Here is a 12,052-nt window from a genome sequence, read left to right as displayed (position 1 = left end):
ATCACTAATATAATTACTGTCACTCAACAACAATGATCTTCGTCAGATTCGTCTACATTGTTATCCGACAACTCGTGATCTTCATCAGATGACTCGTCTAATATTCTCTCGAAATTATTATTTTCCATTTCTTTTTAACTCACTACACTGTGCCACTGACACTTCGCATAGGACACTTTAACTCGTCGAATGCTAAAGACTTTTTGACGCGGAGACAGACTCTCTCCATAAGTTTCAACCCCCATCCCTCTCAAAATTATCGCAATTCTTCCTTAAAAAGATATTTAGGAAGATGTTTCGCTCTCGTTTACGACCGATTTTCTGCGAGGGTACAAAGCAGCCGAACGTTGGCGCCGATACGTTGCATTCTTCCTTAAAAAATATTAAGAAAAATGTTTCGCTCTCGTTTTTATGGGAGATTTTCCGCGAGGGTACAAAGCTGCCGAACGTCAACGCAAATAGGTAGAGGCCTATTAAATCACGTTTGACATGTTCGTCGCAGCGTCGGCTTAAAATCTTCATTCCTTTCCTAATGATAAAATGTCCATAAAATGAAAAACATAGTTTTAATGAACTCTAGAACGCTCCGTTGACAAGTTCGAGCAGCCGGACATCGGCGCTTCCGTAATAAAATTATATTAACGAGGGTACAAAATTGTCAATCATCGGCGCTTGTTCTATACCTTTTTGGGGAAAATGTCTAAGACCCCTCATAAAAAAGTCGTAAAGATACCATCTACAAATATTGCACTCAGAAAACTCCCCCTCCTTTGTCGAAACATCCCCCTCCACCCGCGTGACGTCAGCCCCCGCGCCTACGAGATACCCATGCCCCGCGTGACGTCATACCCCTCGTCAAGGAGAACCCCCCGCGCCCCGCACCCCCCTCAGAGGACCTGGGTTAGAACTCTCATAATATTACTACTTCTCCTAATGTTACTTTGTTTTCATGTAAAATATATAATATTTTATATAAGTACAATAAAAATAAATGCTTTGCTTTACAGATATGACAATATGCCACGCAGGATTGCCGTGCCACCAGAAGAGAGCATCCCAGTTGTCAAAAAATGTATGCAACACTTTCAAATTGAACACTTACCCCCCACCCCCCTCCCAGCCTGGTCAGCGAAAGTATGGAGGGAAATATCTGTTGCGTTAGGCAGAAAATGAAGTTCCGCAACTTGTTATACAAATGTGTGCAGCGATCGGAACTCCATCCTCAGTATAGCCAGACGGGAAATTGGTGTGTTCATCGAACTTCTGCACACAGGACGTGAAAACGTTTGCCACGCGACAAGAGGCGACGCGGTAACCAATCAACGTACCGCTTTTTAACAATTAGTAAGAGCTGTAAGTTTATTACCGTCTCACTTCTTGCCGCGCGGCAAGCGTTTCCGCATCCTGTATGCAGAAGCCCATACTGTCAAAATTAGACCAGAATAATAATTCAAACATAGAAAAATCTATATGAGATCTGGAAAGTTTGATAGCGACGGGTCATACTCTGAATTGAGTAATAATGAAAATCATTTGTTGGATACGTTTGATTTGAGCCTAACTGAGCAACAGTGGAATGACATTAAGCCTGATATTATTGAGAGCAGTTTGAAAGCAAAATTAAAGTAAAAAATATGGACAAACAAAATTGCCATTTTATTTTTTAAACAATACCTACTTCCGTGCGCATTCATGTTTAAACGAGCTGAAGAAATTTTATCTCAGAACGATATATGTATATACTATATATAATCAAAATAACGATCGTGTAAATCCAAGAAGTGCTGTAACATTTTTTGGAGATATGCTAAAAACAATTTGGAGTTGAGAGAGAGAATTTAAGAATTCAAATTACAACACAAGATACTGAAAATCACGAAGCAGTCAAACGACCTTTGAAGCAAACGACGAAAAAAAGCAGGGTTGGCAAAAAACTTGTTTTTTTCATTTTAAACAAAAAACATTGATTTTTTTGTTTAAAACATGTTTTTTTTATTTTATACGTGTTTTTAAGTAAAGTAAGAAAAAAACATGTTTTAAACAAAAAAAACATGTTTTAAACAAGCAAAAAAAACACTTGATAGCTTTGATCTGTGTAATCGTAATGTAATGTAACCGTAATCGTAATGTAATGTTCGACCACTCGCGTCTTTTTTCTGAGGAATCCATTAAAAATATTAAACCGATAACATGGTGGCTTGCGTTAAAAGAAAATGTTAATACTGTAACGTTTGACTTATTGTTAGTTGGGTAATAATTCTTTATTAATATATAAAATTATATATTCTTTATTTTATTTTGAGTTATTAATTTTAATTAAATTTATAAAAGTAGGTATTAAAAAAATACCCAATATAATAACTGCAATGCAATTCCCAATTTCAATATGTTATTGTTACCGTTCATTTTTTCGTACTTAAATGTTTATTATTTTTTTAGTTAAAGGAATAACATTATTTAATTATTTGCAATAGATAAAATGTAAAATGCAATGTGTTATAATTTAGATTTTAATAGTTTGTGCAGATAGCTTTATAATTTATAAGTAGTCTTTAATATATTCAATTATATTGATTGTTACTTAATATATTTAATATCCAAAAATAAATATTCTGTTAAAATAATACTTATCTTATTATTTTTATTTCATTATTTATATTTATATTTTTATATCTATATGTTACATATAAATATAGATAAAAAACTAAAAAAATTAAAACAAAAACCTTTTTGCAACATTAGTTTTGCACGTCTATTAGTTTTTGTTTGTTTTTGTTTTTCTTTACAGTTTCTTTTTCAAATAATCATATGTTTTAATTGCAATGTTTTAAACAGTTTTAAACAGTAGTTTAAAACTGTTTAAAACAAAAATGTTTAAAACAGTGTCCACTGTTTTAAACATGTTTTAATCAAACAGTTTTAAACAAATTGTTTAAAACATGCCAACCCTGAAAAAAAGTATAAAAGAAACTCAAAGCAGAAGGGTCTTCTGAGTGGCGAAAAAGGTAAGGGAGATCATGTGGCCTAATGAAACCGAACCACTGATTTTGCCAGTTGCGATGTACTTTGGCAAGCACATAAAAAGGGAGTTAACGCAGAGCTCGGAATAAAAGAAAATGGCCGAGATCTCGTTCGAATGACAAAGGAAATGTTATTGATACCCAAGTATATTGGATTAATACTCGATATCGGATCTCTACCGTTTCATATTTGTTCAAGCAGTATTCAAACTCAATTCCATTCATATAAAGAATAAACAAGCTGTTAAACAAGAAGTCACTTATAAGTAGGGCCCGGATGTTCGGGCGATTTCTCGGGTTGCGCACGGAGCACCGCTGTGTGCAAGTGAGGTAGCAACATTTCTCGAGGAGACACGAGGCCCGCCGACCGTCAATTCGGATGCGGTCGGCGGACGTCGGGTCTCCTGCACGCAGTGGTGCTCCGCGCGCGACCCGAAAAATCGTCCAAACATCCGCGCCCTACTTATAAGTCTCGATTTGACAGGAAGTGTCGTACAAAGACTAAATTGAAACGATCAGAAGTCTGGTCATATCTTCTTATAGTGTGACTGTAATCAATTTCGACAATACTACAATATATGTGTATCAAATGCTCTCAAAGAAATATAACGGAGTTCATTAAGCTTTGGCTGAAGCAATAGGTGCCTCCAAGCCCAAGCAGGTTGTCTGTGATCTTCTGTGTGCACTTTTATGTGGCATTGGTCTTGCCTTCAATAACCAAACTATTAAATCGTACGTTGATGATTCATTCAACGCAATATTAAGACCTTTTAAAGTCAGAAAAAGATCAGAACCGATAATTCGAGTCGACGCAGCTCATTTAATCGCTGCGTGTGCCATTGGAATTGCTTGAAGTCTGTTTGTCACATTTGTATTAAAATATTTTATGTTCACTGCATCGCATTGATAAAATGTGTAACGTTTTCCGATTTTTAGAAAATTTTTTATTTGACCTGTGTTGTGGGTTTGCAAACTCATTAAGATGTAGAAATTGATTATTCGGAGGTATTAACAACAACGAATGCAAGAAAAAACTAGAAGGAGAGACTCATTTATGGTATAAAAGTGAACTTTGACGTACAAGGTATTGCTGACGATCTTGAACATCCAAAACCTCAAGTTATGACCGAATGTGACGAATTGGACCAAAACAGCAGTAAGATCGGTGATTGGATCGATGAACAAGTTGCAAAGGCCAAAAAAATACAACGTTATGGAAAAGAGTTGAATCCATTTTTTCATTAGAAGTCGTCAATATACTTTTGTTGCATGCTAAAGAATTCCCCCTGTGGACCAGCGTTGGGATGGATTATACATCACACGCAACTTCAAGTTACGTAGAAGGTTATTTTAACAACATTAAAATCCAAATTTTGAAAACCGGGCCGATGCAAGTCGATAAATTCTTAATAAAGCATGCACATGACATCTACGGTGCAACTTTGCTTTTCTCATTGGGTATGATAAATTTCAACGCTAAACGATGTGTACAGAACACCGGTCCTATGGAAAAAAGAAGAAAGTCAGAACGAGAAAGTCAAAAGAAAATCAACATATCTTATAAGCGATCTCTTAAACTACATTTTACTCCGAAAAATACCAAAAAGAACCAATTAGAATCACTCGATTAAAATCAACGAATGAGAACCAACGAAAATTCAATGACTTGCTCCAATGATGTTGTTGGACTAAAGACGAAGATGAACAACGAAAAAAAGTGCTTCGATGAATCAGTTTAATACAACAATGAAAATAAAATGAAGAATTTACATGACCCATTTGCCAACCTTAGTTGGCATCTACCATCGAACCGAACAATGAAGAGAAAACACACTTTAGTTGATTATCATCAAGCAACAAGCGAGACAATTTGGACGTCATCCGAGTCTATTAATTAAAGATGAAATACGAACATACTGAAGACATATCATGTCCGGATAAATTTAACGAACAACATCGAAGATTACTCTTGTGATATGGATTGCTTGCTACTAAAAATTGGCGAGAAAAATTTGAAATAAATAAACTCGATTATTATTTGGATTTCAACATTAACGACGTTTCGAATTTTATTGAAATGCTATCGAACGATATTGAATCTTACCTTGATTCAAACTTCTTGGTTATAGAGAATTGGCGCAGGAAAGCTCTCAAGTAAATAATAATTTCGATTATGACAATCTCAACAAAGAAATTCTGAATAATCGCATTGTTTACGAAAACGCATTCACAATCAGTTTAACGGGTTCTAGAGAATCGAGATCATAAATATCAAGTCAATAAATGAATCTTTGCCAGATCATTTATATTTGTCGATTAGATTAATAAGCGACTTAGTCAGCTTAAAAAAAATAATACAAAACATAAAAAAGAAAATAAAAAATTAACAAAAAAATTAAAAATTAAAAATTAAAAATTTGTGCAAAAATTAAAAATTAACCAAGAAAAAATAATTAATACAAATAAAATGTGCAAATCCGAAGTTCGCAAATAGTGTGCGACTGTGCGTGAAAGGGAGGGCGAGTGCGACGAAAAAAATGAACAGTGATTAACGAACACTAGATTATACAAGGCGCGTTTTTAAAATAAGGTCCGTTTTAAAGTTACTGTTGATCGTTGCTAGGAAACGGAATCGCACATGCGCCATGTTTAAATGTGACGTAATAGCTAACTATTAACCATTCAATCAACATTAGATACGTGATTGTTGTAGTGTGTAAACAATTCAAAATGAGCGCCACGATAGATAATCCCGCCAACTGTGAGGTTCGCGCTGTAATATGTTTTTTGTTAGCAAAAACAAGAGTGTTGCTGAAATTCACAGGCAACTTTGTGAAGTTTATGGTCCAAATATTGTAAGTGATAGTAAAGTTAGACAATGGTGTCGCTTGTTCAAACAAGGACGAATAAATGTTCATGACAAAGAGCGTAGCGGTCGCCCGACAGTGATAACAGATGATTTAGTGGAAAAAGTAAATGCAAAAATTCGTGAAAATCGGCGGTTTACAATTTCTGAACTATCTACTCAATTTCCTAACGTTTCACGCTCAGTAATTTGACACTGTAACAAAGAAACTTGGTTACAAAAAATTGTGTGCCAGATGGGTACCGAAAATGTTGACCAATGCACACAAGCAGAAACGTCTGGCTTCAGCTCAAAAATTTTTCCAGCATTTTAAAAATGAAGGGGATGGGCTATTTGAATACATCGTCACTGGAAATGAAACCTGGATTTCTTAGACAAATGTCGAATAAAACAACAACCAATGCAATGGCGACACTCATCATCTCCAAAAGCAAAAAAGTTTAAGCATACACCTACTGTAAAAAAAATCATGGCCACTGTTTTCTGGGATAAGAAAGGCATTTTGTTGATTGATTTTCTGGAACACGGAAAGACTGTCAATGCTGCCACGTATTGTGAAACCCTACTGCTACTTAAACAGACTATTAAACACAAAAGACGTGGCTTTGTTGCGTCCTGTGGACTCCACGATTCTTTTCTTTCAAAGAATGCAAGGCGATGATTGAAAAATCACAGGCGTGGGAATAAGACTATGATCTGGCAGGCGAAGCAGCTGACCGGAGACGATTAATCGTAAAAATAAAAATAAAAAAAGGAGAGATACATACCAGATGTAACTCGCGGTGTCTGAAATTCTCGCTTTGACTAGTTGACAACTCGCGCTTGAAAAGCAATAAAAATCTTTCTTTTAAAGGAAAATTTTACTTAAAAAGCAATAAAAACTTTTTAGAAGGAAATCTCCACTTGAAAATCAATAAAAATTTAGAAGAAAACTTCCACTTGAAAACGAATAAAATTTTACCAGACTAACAACGATAACCGAATCCAAACAAATGCCGCCTGACAGATCACCGAGATAATCTCGAGAGAATAATAAAAATATAAACCTCAACAAATTCTCCATTGGTCAAAACCTAGGGCCCTAAACAAAAGCCCTGACCAATCCCGATAAACTTTTAAAGTCAAGAGACGCCTCCGGGACTGAAAGGGCGTCATTGAAAAATTTCCTATTCGTCAGGAAATGTTAACAAACTAACGGGAAGGAGGAGCAAGAAGGTTTATATACCCGCGATATCCCTCGAGAGATTAGATTTTTAGTCCGAACTTTCGAGCGCAGTTTGCCGTGTATAAGCTATCCGAGATCGTATCTAGACTCTTCGGACCTTTATACTTTCAATTTCGAAATCCGCTTTCAACTCGAATTTCGACGTTCGTTAGAGTGCAAGTGAAGAAAAAACATAGTGGAAGTCCGGAAGACCACACCAGACTAGAACCCTGCAGCAATTAACAACGCATTCTACTAACAGTAAGTCAAGACACACATATATGTATATAACAAAGGAAAAAGATAAAGTACAATTTTCACCCCGTATCAAAATAATTCTTGGATTTAAGATAAAGCCATCTTTCTTTATCTCCTTTTGCGCAAGTGCTATCATATCCAACTCTAAACCTTCTTCTCCCTCTCTCTTTCATCCCGAAAAATCACTCAGGATTTCCCGTGATAACGGCGAGATCCGTGATTTCATCCAACTCCGAAAATCACTCAGGATTTCCCGTGATAACGGCGAGATCCGTGATTTCCTTCACCCCGAAAATCACTCAGGATTTCTCGTGATAACGGCGAGATCCGTGATTTCCTTCACCCCGAAAATCACTCTGGATTTCCCGTGATAACGGCGAGATCCGTGATTTCCTTCACCCCGAAAATCACTCTGGATTTCCCGTGATAACGGCGAGATACCGTTTACCATACCTTTCCCCTATCCAACATTATCCAGCCTCTCTCTCTCTCTCTCTCTCTCTCTCTCTCTCTCTCTCTCTCTCTCTCACCCTTCCTCTCTCTCTAGAATACTACAAGCGCAAGGAATAAGAAATAAAATTAATAACGACAGAATGAAACGAGAATAGTATTCCAAGAATTATTTCGAAATTGCACTCGATCGCCTCGATCTATTTTTCTTATCGTTCGTCATTCTTAGTGGATGACTTAAGAAAGCGGACTTCGAGAGCTGGAGCAAAGCATGCGCGAAATCGTCGGAATCGACGCCTGAGACAAGAAGTGGCTCGGGCTACGGCCTATTCATTCCCGGGCGTAGATATCCTTTAGCTGTCCCTGCACACCTTCTCCTACGAACCTATCCCCCCTCCACTGCCATAATTACCGAACTCATATAACCTAGAATTCTCTCTTACACGCACAAACATGGACACAAAATTATACATCTATTAGCATTTAGATTATTGTAACCACCAATCGGGACCCTAAAATTTAAACAATAACTCTTACCCCTTTCTGCCCCGATTGAAGACCTCCGTACTAATGTATCACCCGCGACCCATACACATACACTCACTCTTTCATTAGCAACCAAGTCCGTCGATTATATTATTATGTATATAAATTCTTTCGTCTCTATATTAGGAATAAATTTATAAATTTCAACACAAATGATTTTCATTTATTAATAACCCGTTCCCACTCATTCCCGTAAACCAAGATCGCACAAGGTCCCATCCTGCGTAAAAGAGATTAAATTCTCTTGCCAAAAAGGGACCACCGAGCGAACGGCCCTTTAAATAGAGTAAGAGCGACCCTTGCGGTCGTTGACCTATTTGGGCCCAGACGTTCGTTCGGGTCGAACAGACGGATAGTCTGCCGTCGTTCGAAAAGATAAATTTAGTTACGTCCTTCCTTTCGACTCTTCCTTCCTTGAGTCTGGACGTAACAGCTTGTTATCCAATGAAATCGTATTTTTGCACGATAACGCTCGACCACACACAGCAGTTCAAACTACTCAGTTGTTGGAACGATTTGGCTGGGAAATTTTTGATCACCTGCCTTATAGCTTCGATCTCGCACCATCTGATTATCACTTATTCATGCATTTAAAGAAATGGCTCGCATTGCAGCGGTTTGAAAATGACGACGAATTAAAGAACGGCGTTACTAATTGGTTCAAGTCACAGACGTCGGGCTTCTACAACAACGGAATTAAGAAGCTGTTAAAGCGATACCAAAAATGCGTAGAAGTCAATGGTGATTATGTAGAAAAATAAAGTATAGTTGTAGAAGTTTTTTGACTATAATAAATAATTTTTATATGTTAAGATCTTTTTTGTATTTTAAAATGGACCTTATTTTAAAAACGCGCCTCGTATTTCACAGTTATTTACACTATGTATTTGCTATGTATATAATGCTCCGTCCGACAATAAAAGTGAGTGCAAAACGGATAAACGCGCAGAATGCGAATTAAACAGCGTAACTTCGACGAGCAATGCTTCCGGGATAAAGGTTCCGTGTCCGAAAGAAGCTTGGAAGTCTTTTACAAGTCCGACAATAAAGCGAGTACGTGCTTAAGCGAGTAACTACGAACAAAGTGACAAACTGCGGCTCCGGGCGGTTCGATTTATACCTTCGACCTTCTAGAAAGTTCCGCGAAATGAGATCATCTCGCAGGCAAAATTGTTTGTTTCTAATTTTTGTTTGCTCACGGGACAGTTGCTCGTAAGCGTTCGAACAACTGCGACTTTTCGACCGTCAAGATGTGCGCGCAAGGCTTGCGATGCGACGTGAGATCAAGAGAGCGCGGGTGAGCGGAATTGGCGCGCGAATAGAGCAGCGCGAGCCTCTTGACTGTCGCGCTTTTATTGATAAAAGAAGGTTGAGAATATGGACCATACACTTTTACTCGATCACACAATTCGCAACGTAAAAAAAAAATTAAAAAATTTTAATTAAAAAAACTTGGCGTAGCTAAATTTTAAAATTAACTGTAGTATATTGTTTAATTTAGCAGCGCCAACATTTTTTAATTTTTTTTATTTGTATTAATTTTTAATTTTAAATTTTTATTTTAAATTTTGTTTTTTTATGTTTTGTATTATAATTTTTTATTACAATTCTCTCTCTGCACGGGTTTGCAACTTCCAGCGTGAAGGGAGTTTTATAATTATACGATTCTATATATGTTTGCAACTTCTAGCATGAAAGGAGATCTATAATTATATGATTCTACATAGGTTTGCAACTTTCAACACAAAACGAGGTTCAGCTATATAACCGGGTGTTTCGGGAGCAAGGTCTATAAATATATGTGAGTTTGGAACTTTAATGTTTTACTAGTACATGTTTCTATTTTCACTCGTAATTTTATTAAATATCATTACTTTTTACTTTCCTAGTACGACTTTATATGGGTTTGCAACTTTAATTTGTTACTGGCGTGCATATACTTGGCGCATTTTTTTACCTTTTTAAAAAGATAAGTTTTTAGAGTGGTGTTTTCAGAGTACCCTGTAGTGTGGGAGGTAGCACGGAGGGGCTTCCGTGAATGACGCTCCCTCGGTGAATAGGGACATGTGGTCACTGTGGCGATATGGGCCGGGTTTTTCGCGCATGCGTGGCCAGTACGCTTTCAGTAAAGTATCTATTTTCAAGAAAGAAGGGTATTGTTAATCACTCGCGCAAATTTTTTCTTTTTTAATTTTTGAGAATCGATAAAAAGTTATATATATATGTATATATGAAACTTTATATATAAGAATTTTTTCGATTTATGTATACATATATTTAACCCACCTTACTGCTCGCTGTAGCTAGGCTCGTCAAAACTTTTGCGCCCATTTGGTAACTATATGATACGCCATTGTTTCGGCCACGCATGCGCGAAAAACTCGGCCCATATCGCCACACTGGGTCAAGGGCAAGATATTCGTCCATGAACGCCGTGTATAGTTGCTGAAAGAAGGGATCGCGCTTGAAACGTCGCGTCACCACCTCGAGCATTCGGGACGCCACATAGCGCGTGGAGGAGAGATCCGGCAGCTTGGACCGCACGGGCAGCCGTACCTAGTAGCGGCCGCTAGGAAGACGACGATGCGTACGGGAGTTGTTCTCACAGTCCTGTTCGTCGGCAGTTCAGGGTACGGGAGCGTGGGGCGGTTCTTCCAGAAACGCCGCACAGCATTCGTCAGGGCTTCAGTAGGAGAGCACTGGAGAGACGTCGCGGAGACGGCGGTGTGGCCAGCACCCACCGAGCCTAGAATGATCCAGTCAAATCGGGTATGCTTCGCAATAGGCTCTAAGGGGGTTCCCTGGCGGAGATCCGGCAGCACTATGGTCGCGTAAGTGTCCGTTCCCAGGAGCATGGTGGAAAGATAAAAGGTGAAGTATTACGCATAACGGCGGCATATCGAAATTTCAACCAATCAAATGTCACCCATTTGGCAACGCGCGTATTTCAAACGTGAATGACTAATCAGAAATAAAAACACAGTATTTATATTGGAAGTAAAAATGTGTATTCATAAATATTAATATAAACTATAACGATTTTTGCAATTTTTTACAAATCAATTTGGCATGATGTTGATGTCCGAAATAACACTTTAATATAACACTCCAACACTTAGGGCCGGTCTCACCATCTCCGATTAACTCAATCGGCCGATTAAACTATATCTTTGTCTCTTTTCAGCTACGTTCTTAAAAAGAGACAAAGATATAGTTTAATCGGCCGATTGAGTTAATCGGAGATGGTGAGACCGGTCCTGAATATTTAACGCTCATTGCCAGCAATATACATATGGCAGTATCAAATATATTATTTTGCCGAATGGGTGAAATCTAATTGGTTGACGACTTTCCCACTACTTTCGGACGACTGCGCATCCACCGGAATGCTTCACCTTATATACTTCCACCATGCCCAGGAGTAACTCTACAGCATCCGAGCGGAAGTAATCGAGGTCGGCGAGGTCGAGGCCTTCTACGTGGCGCAACGAGCGGGAGCCGCATTTTATGTTGCCGCTATAAGAGGTCAAGCGCGGCAACACCAGAGCGGACGTGGTTATGGTGAAGTCGTCGGTGCGCACGGCGACCGTGATCGAGATGCGTCCTCGCGAAAACCCAGTTTGAATGCAGCCGACTCCGAAGATGGCCACGGATGTGGGGGTCCGCGGCAAAGTAGTTGCTGAGCTAGGAACTCAGCGATGAGTGAGG

General features: G+C 38.2%; 1 pseudogene; it reads right to left on the bottom strand.

Moving 5' to 3' along the window:
• Positions 1-11,199, bottom strand: part of LOC145934221 (uncharacterized) — a 17,138-nt pseudogene extending 5,939 nt beyond the window's left edge.
• Positions 11,200-12,052: the final 853 nt, after the last annotated feature.

This window comes from Prenolepis imparis, unplaced genomic scaffold (genome assembly GCF_030444845.1).
Source record: "Prenolepis imparis isolate NDT839.2.m4 unplaced genomic scaffold, iyPreImpa1.0 SCAF_3, whole genome shotgun sequence".
Taxonomy (NCBI): domain Eukaryota; kingdom Metazoa; phylum Arthropoda; class Insecta; order Hymenoptera; family Formicidae; genus Prenolepis; species Prenolepis imparis.
Note: the sequence above shows the minus strand (reverse complement) of the source record. Positions and strands in the feature narration are given on the sequence as shown.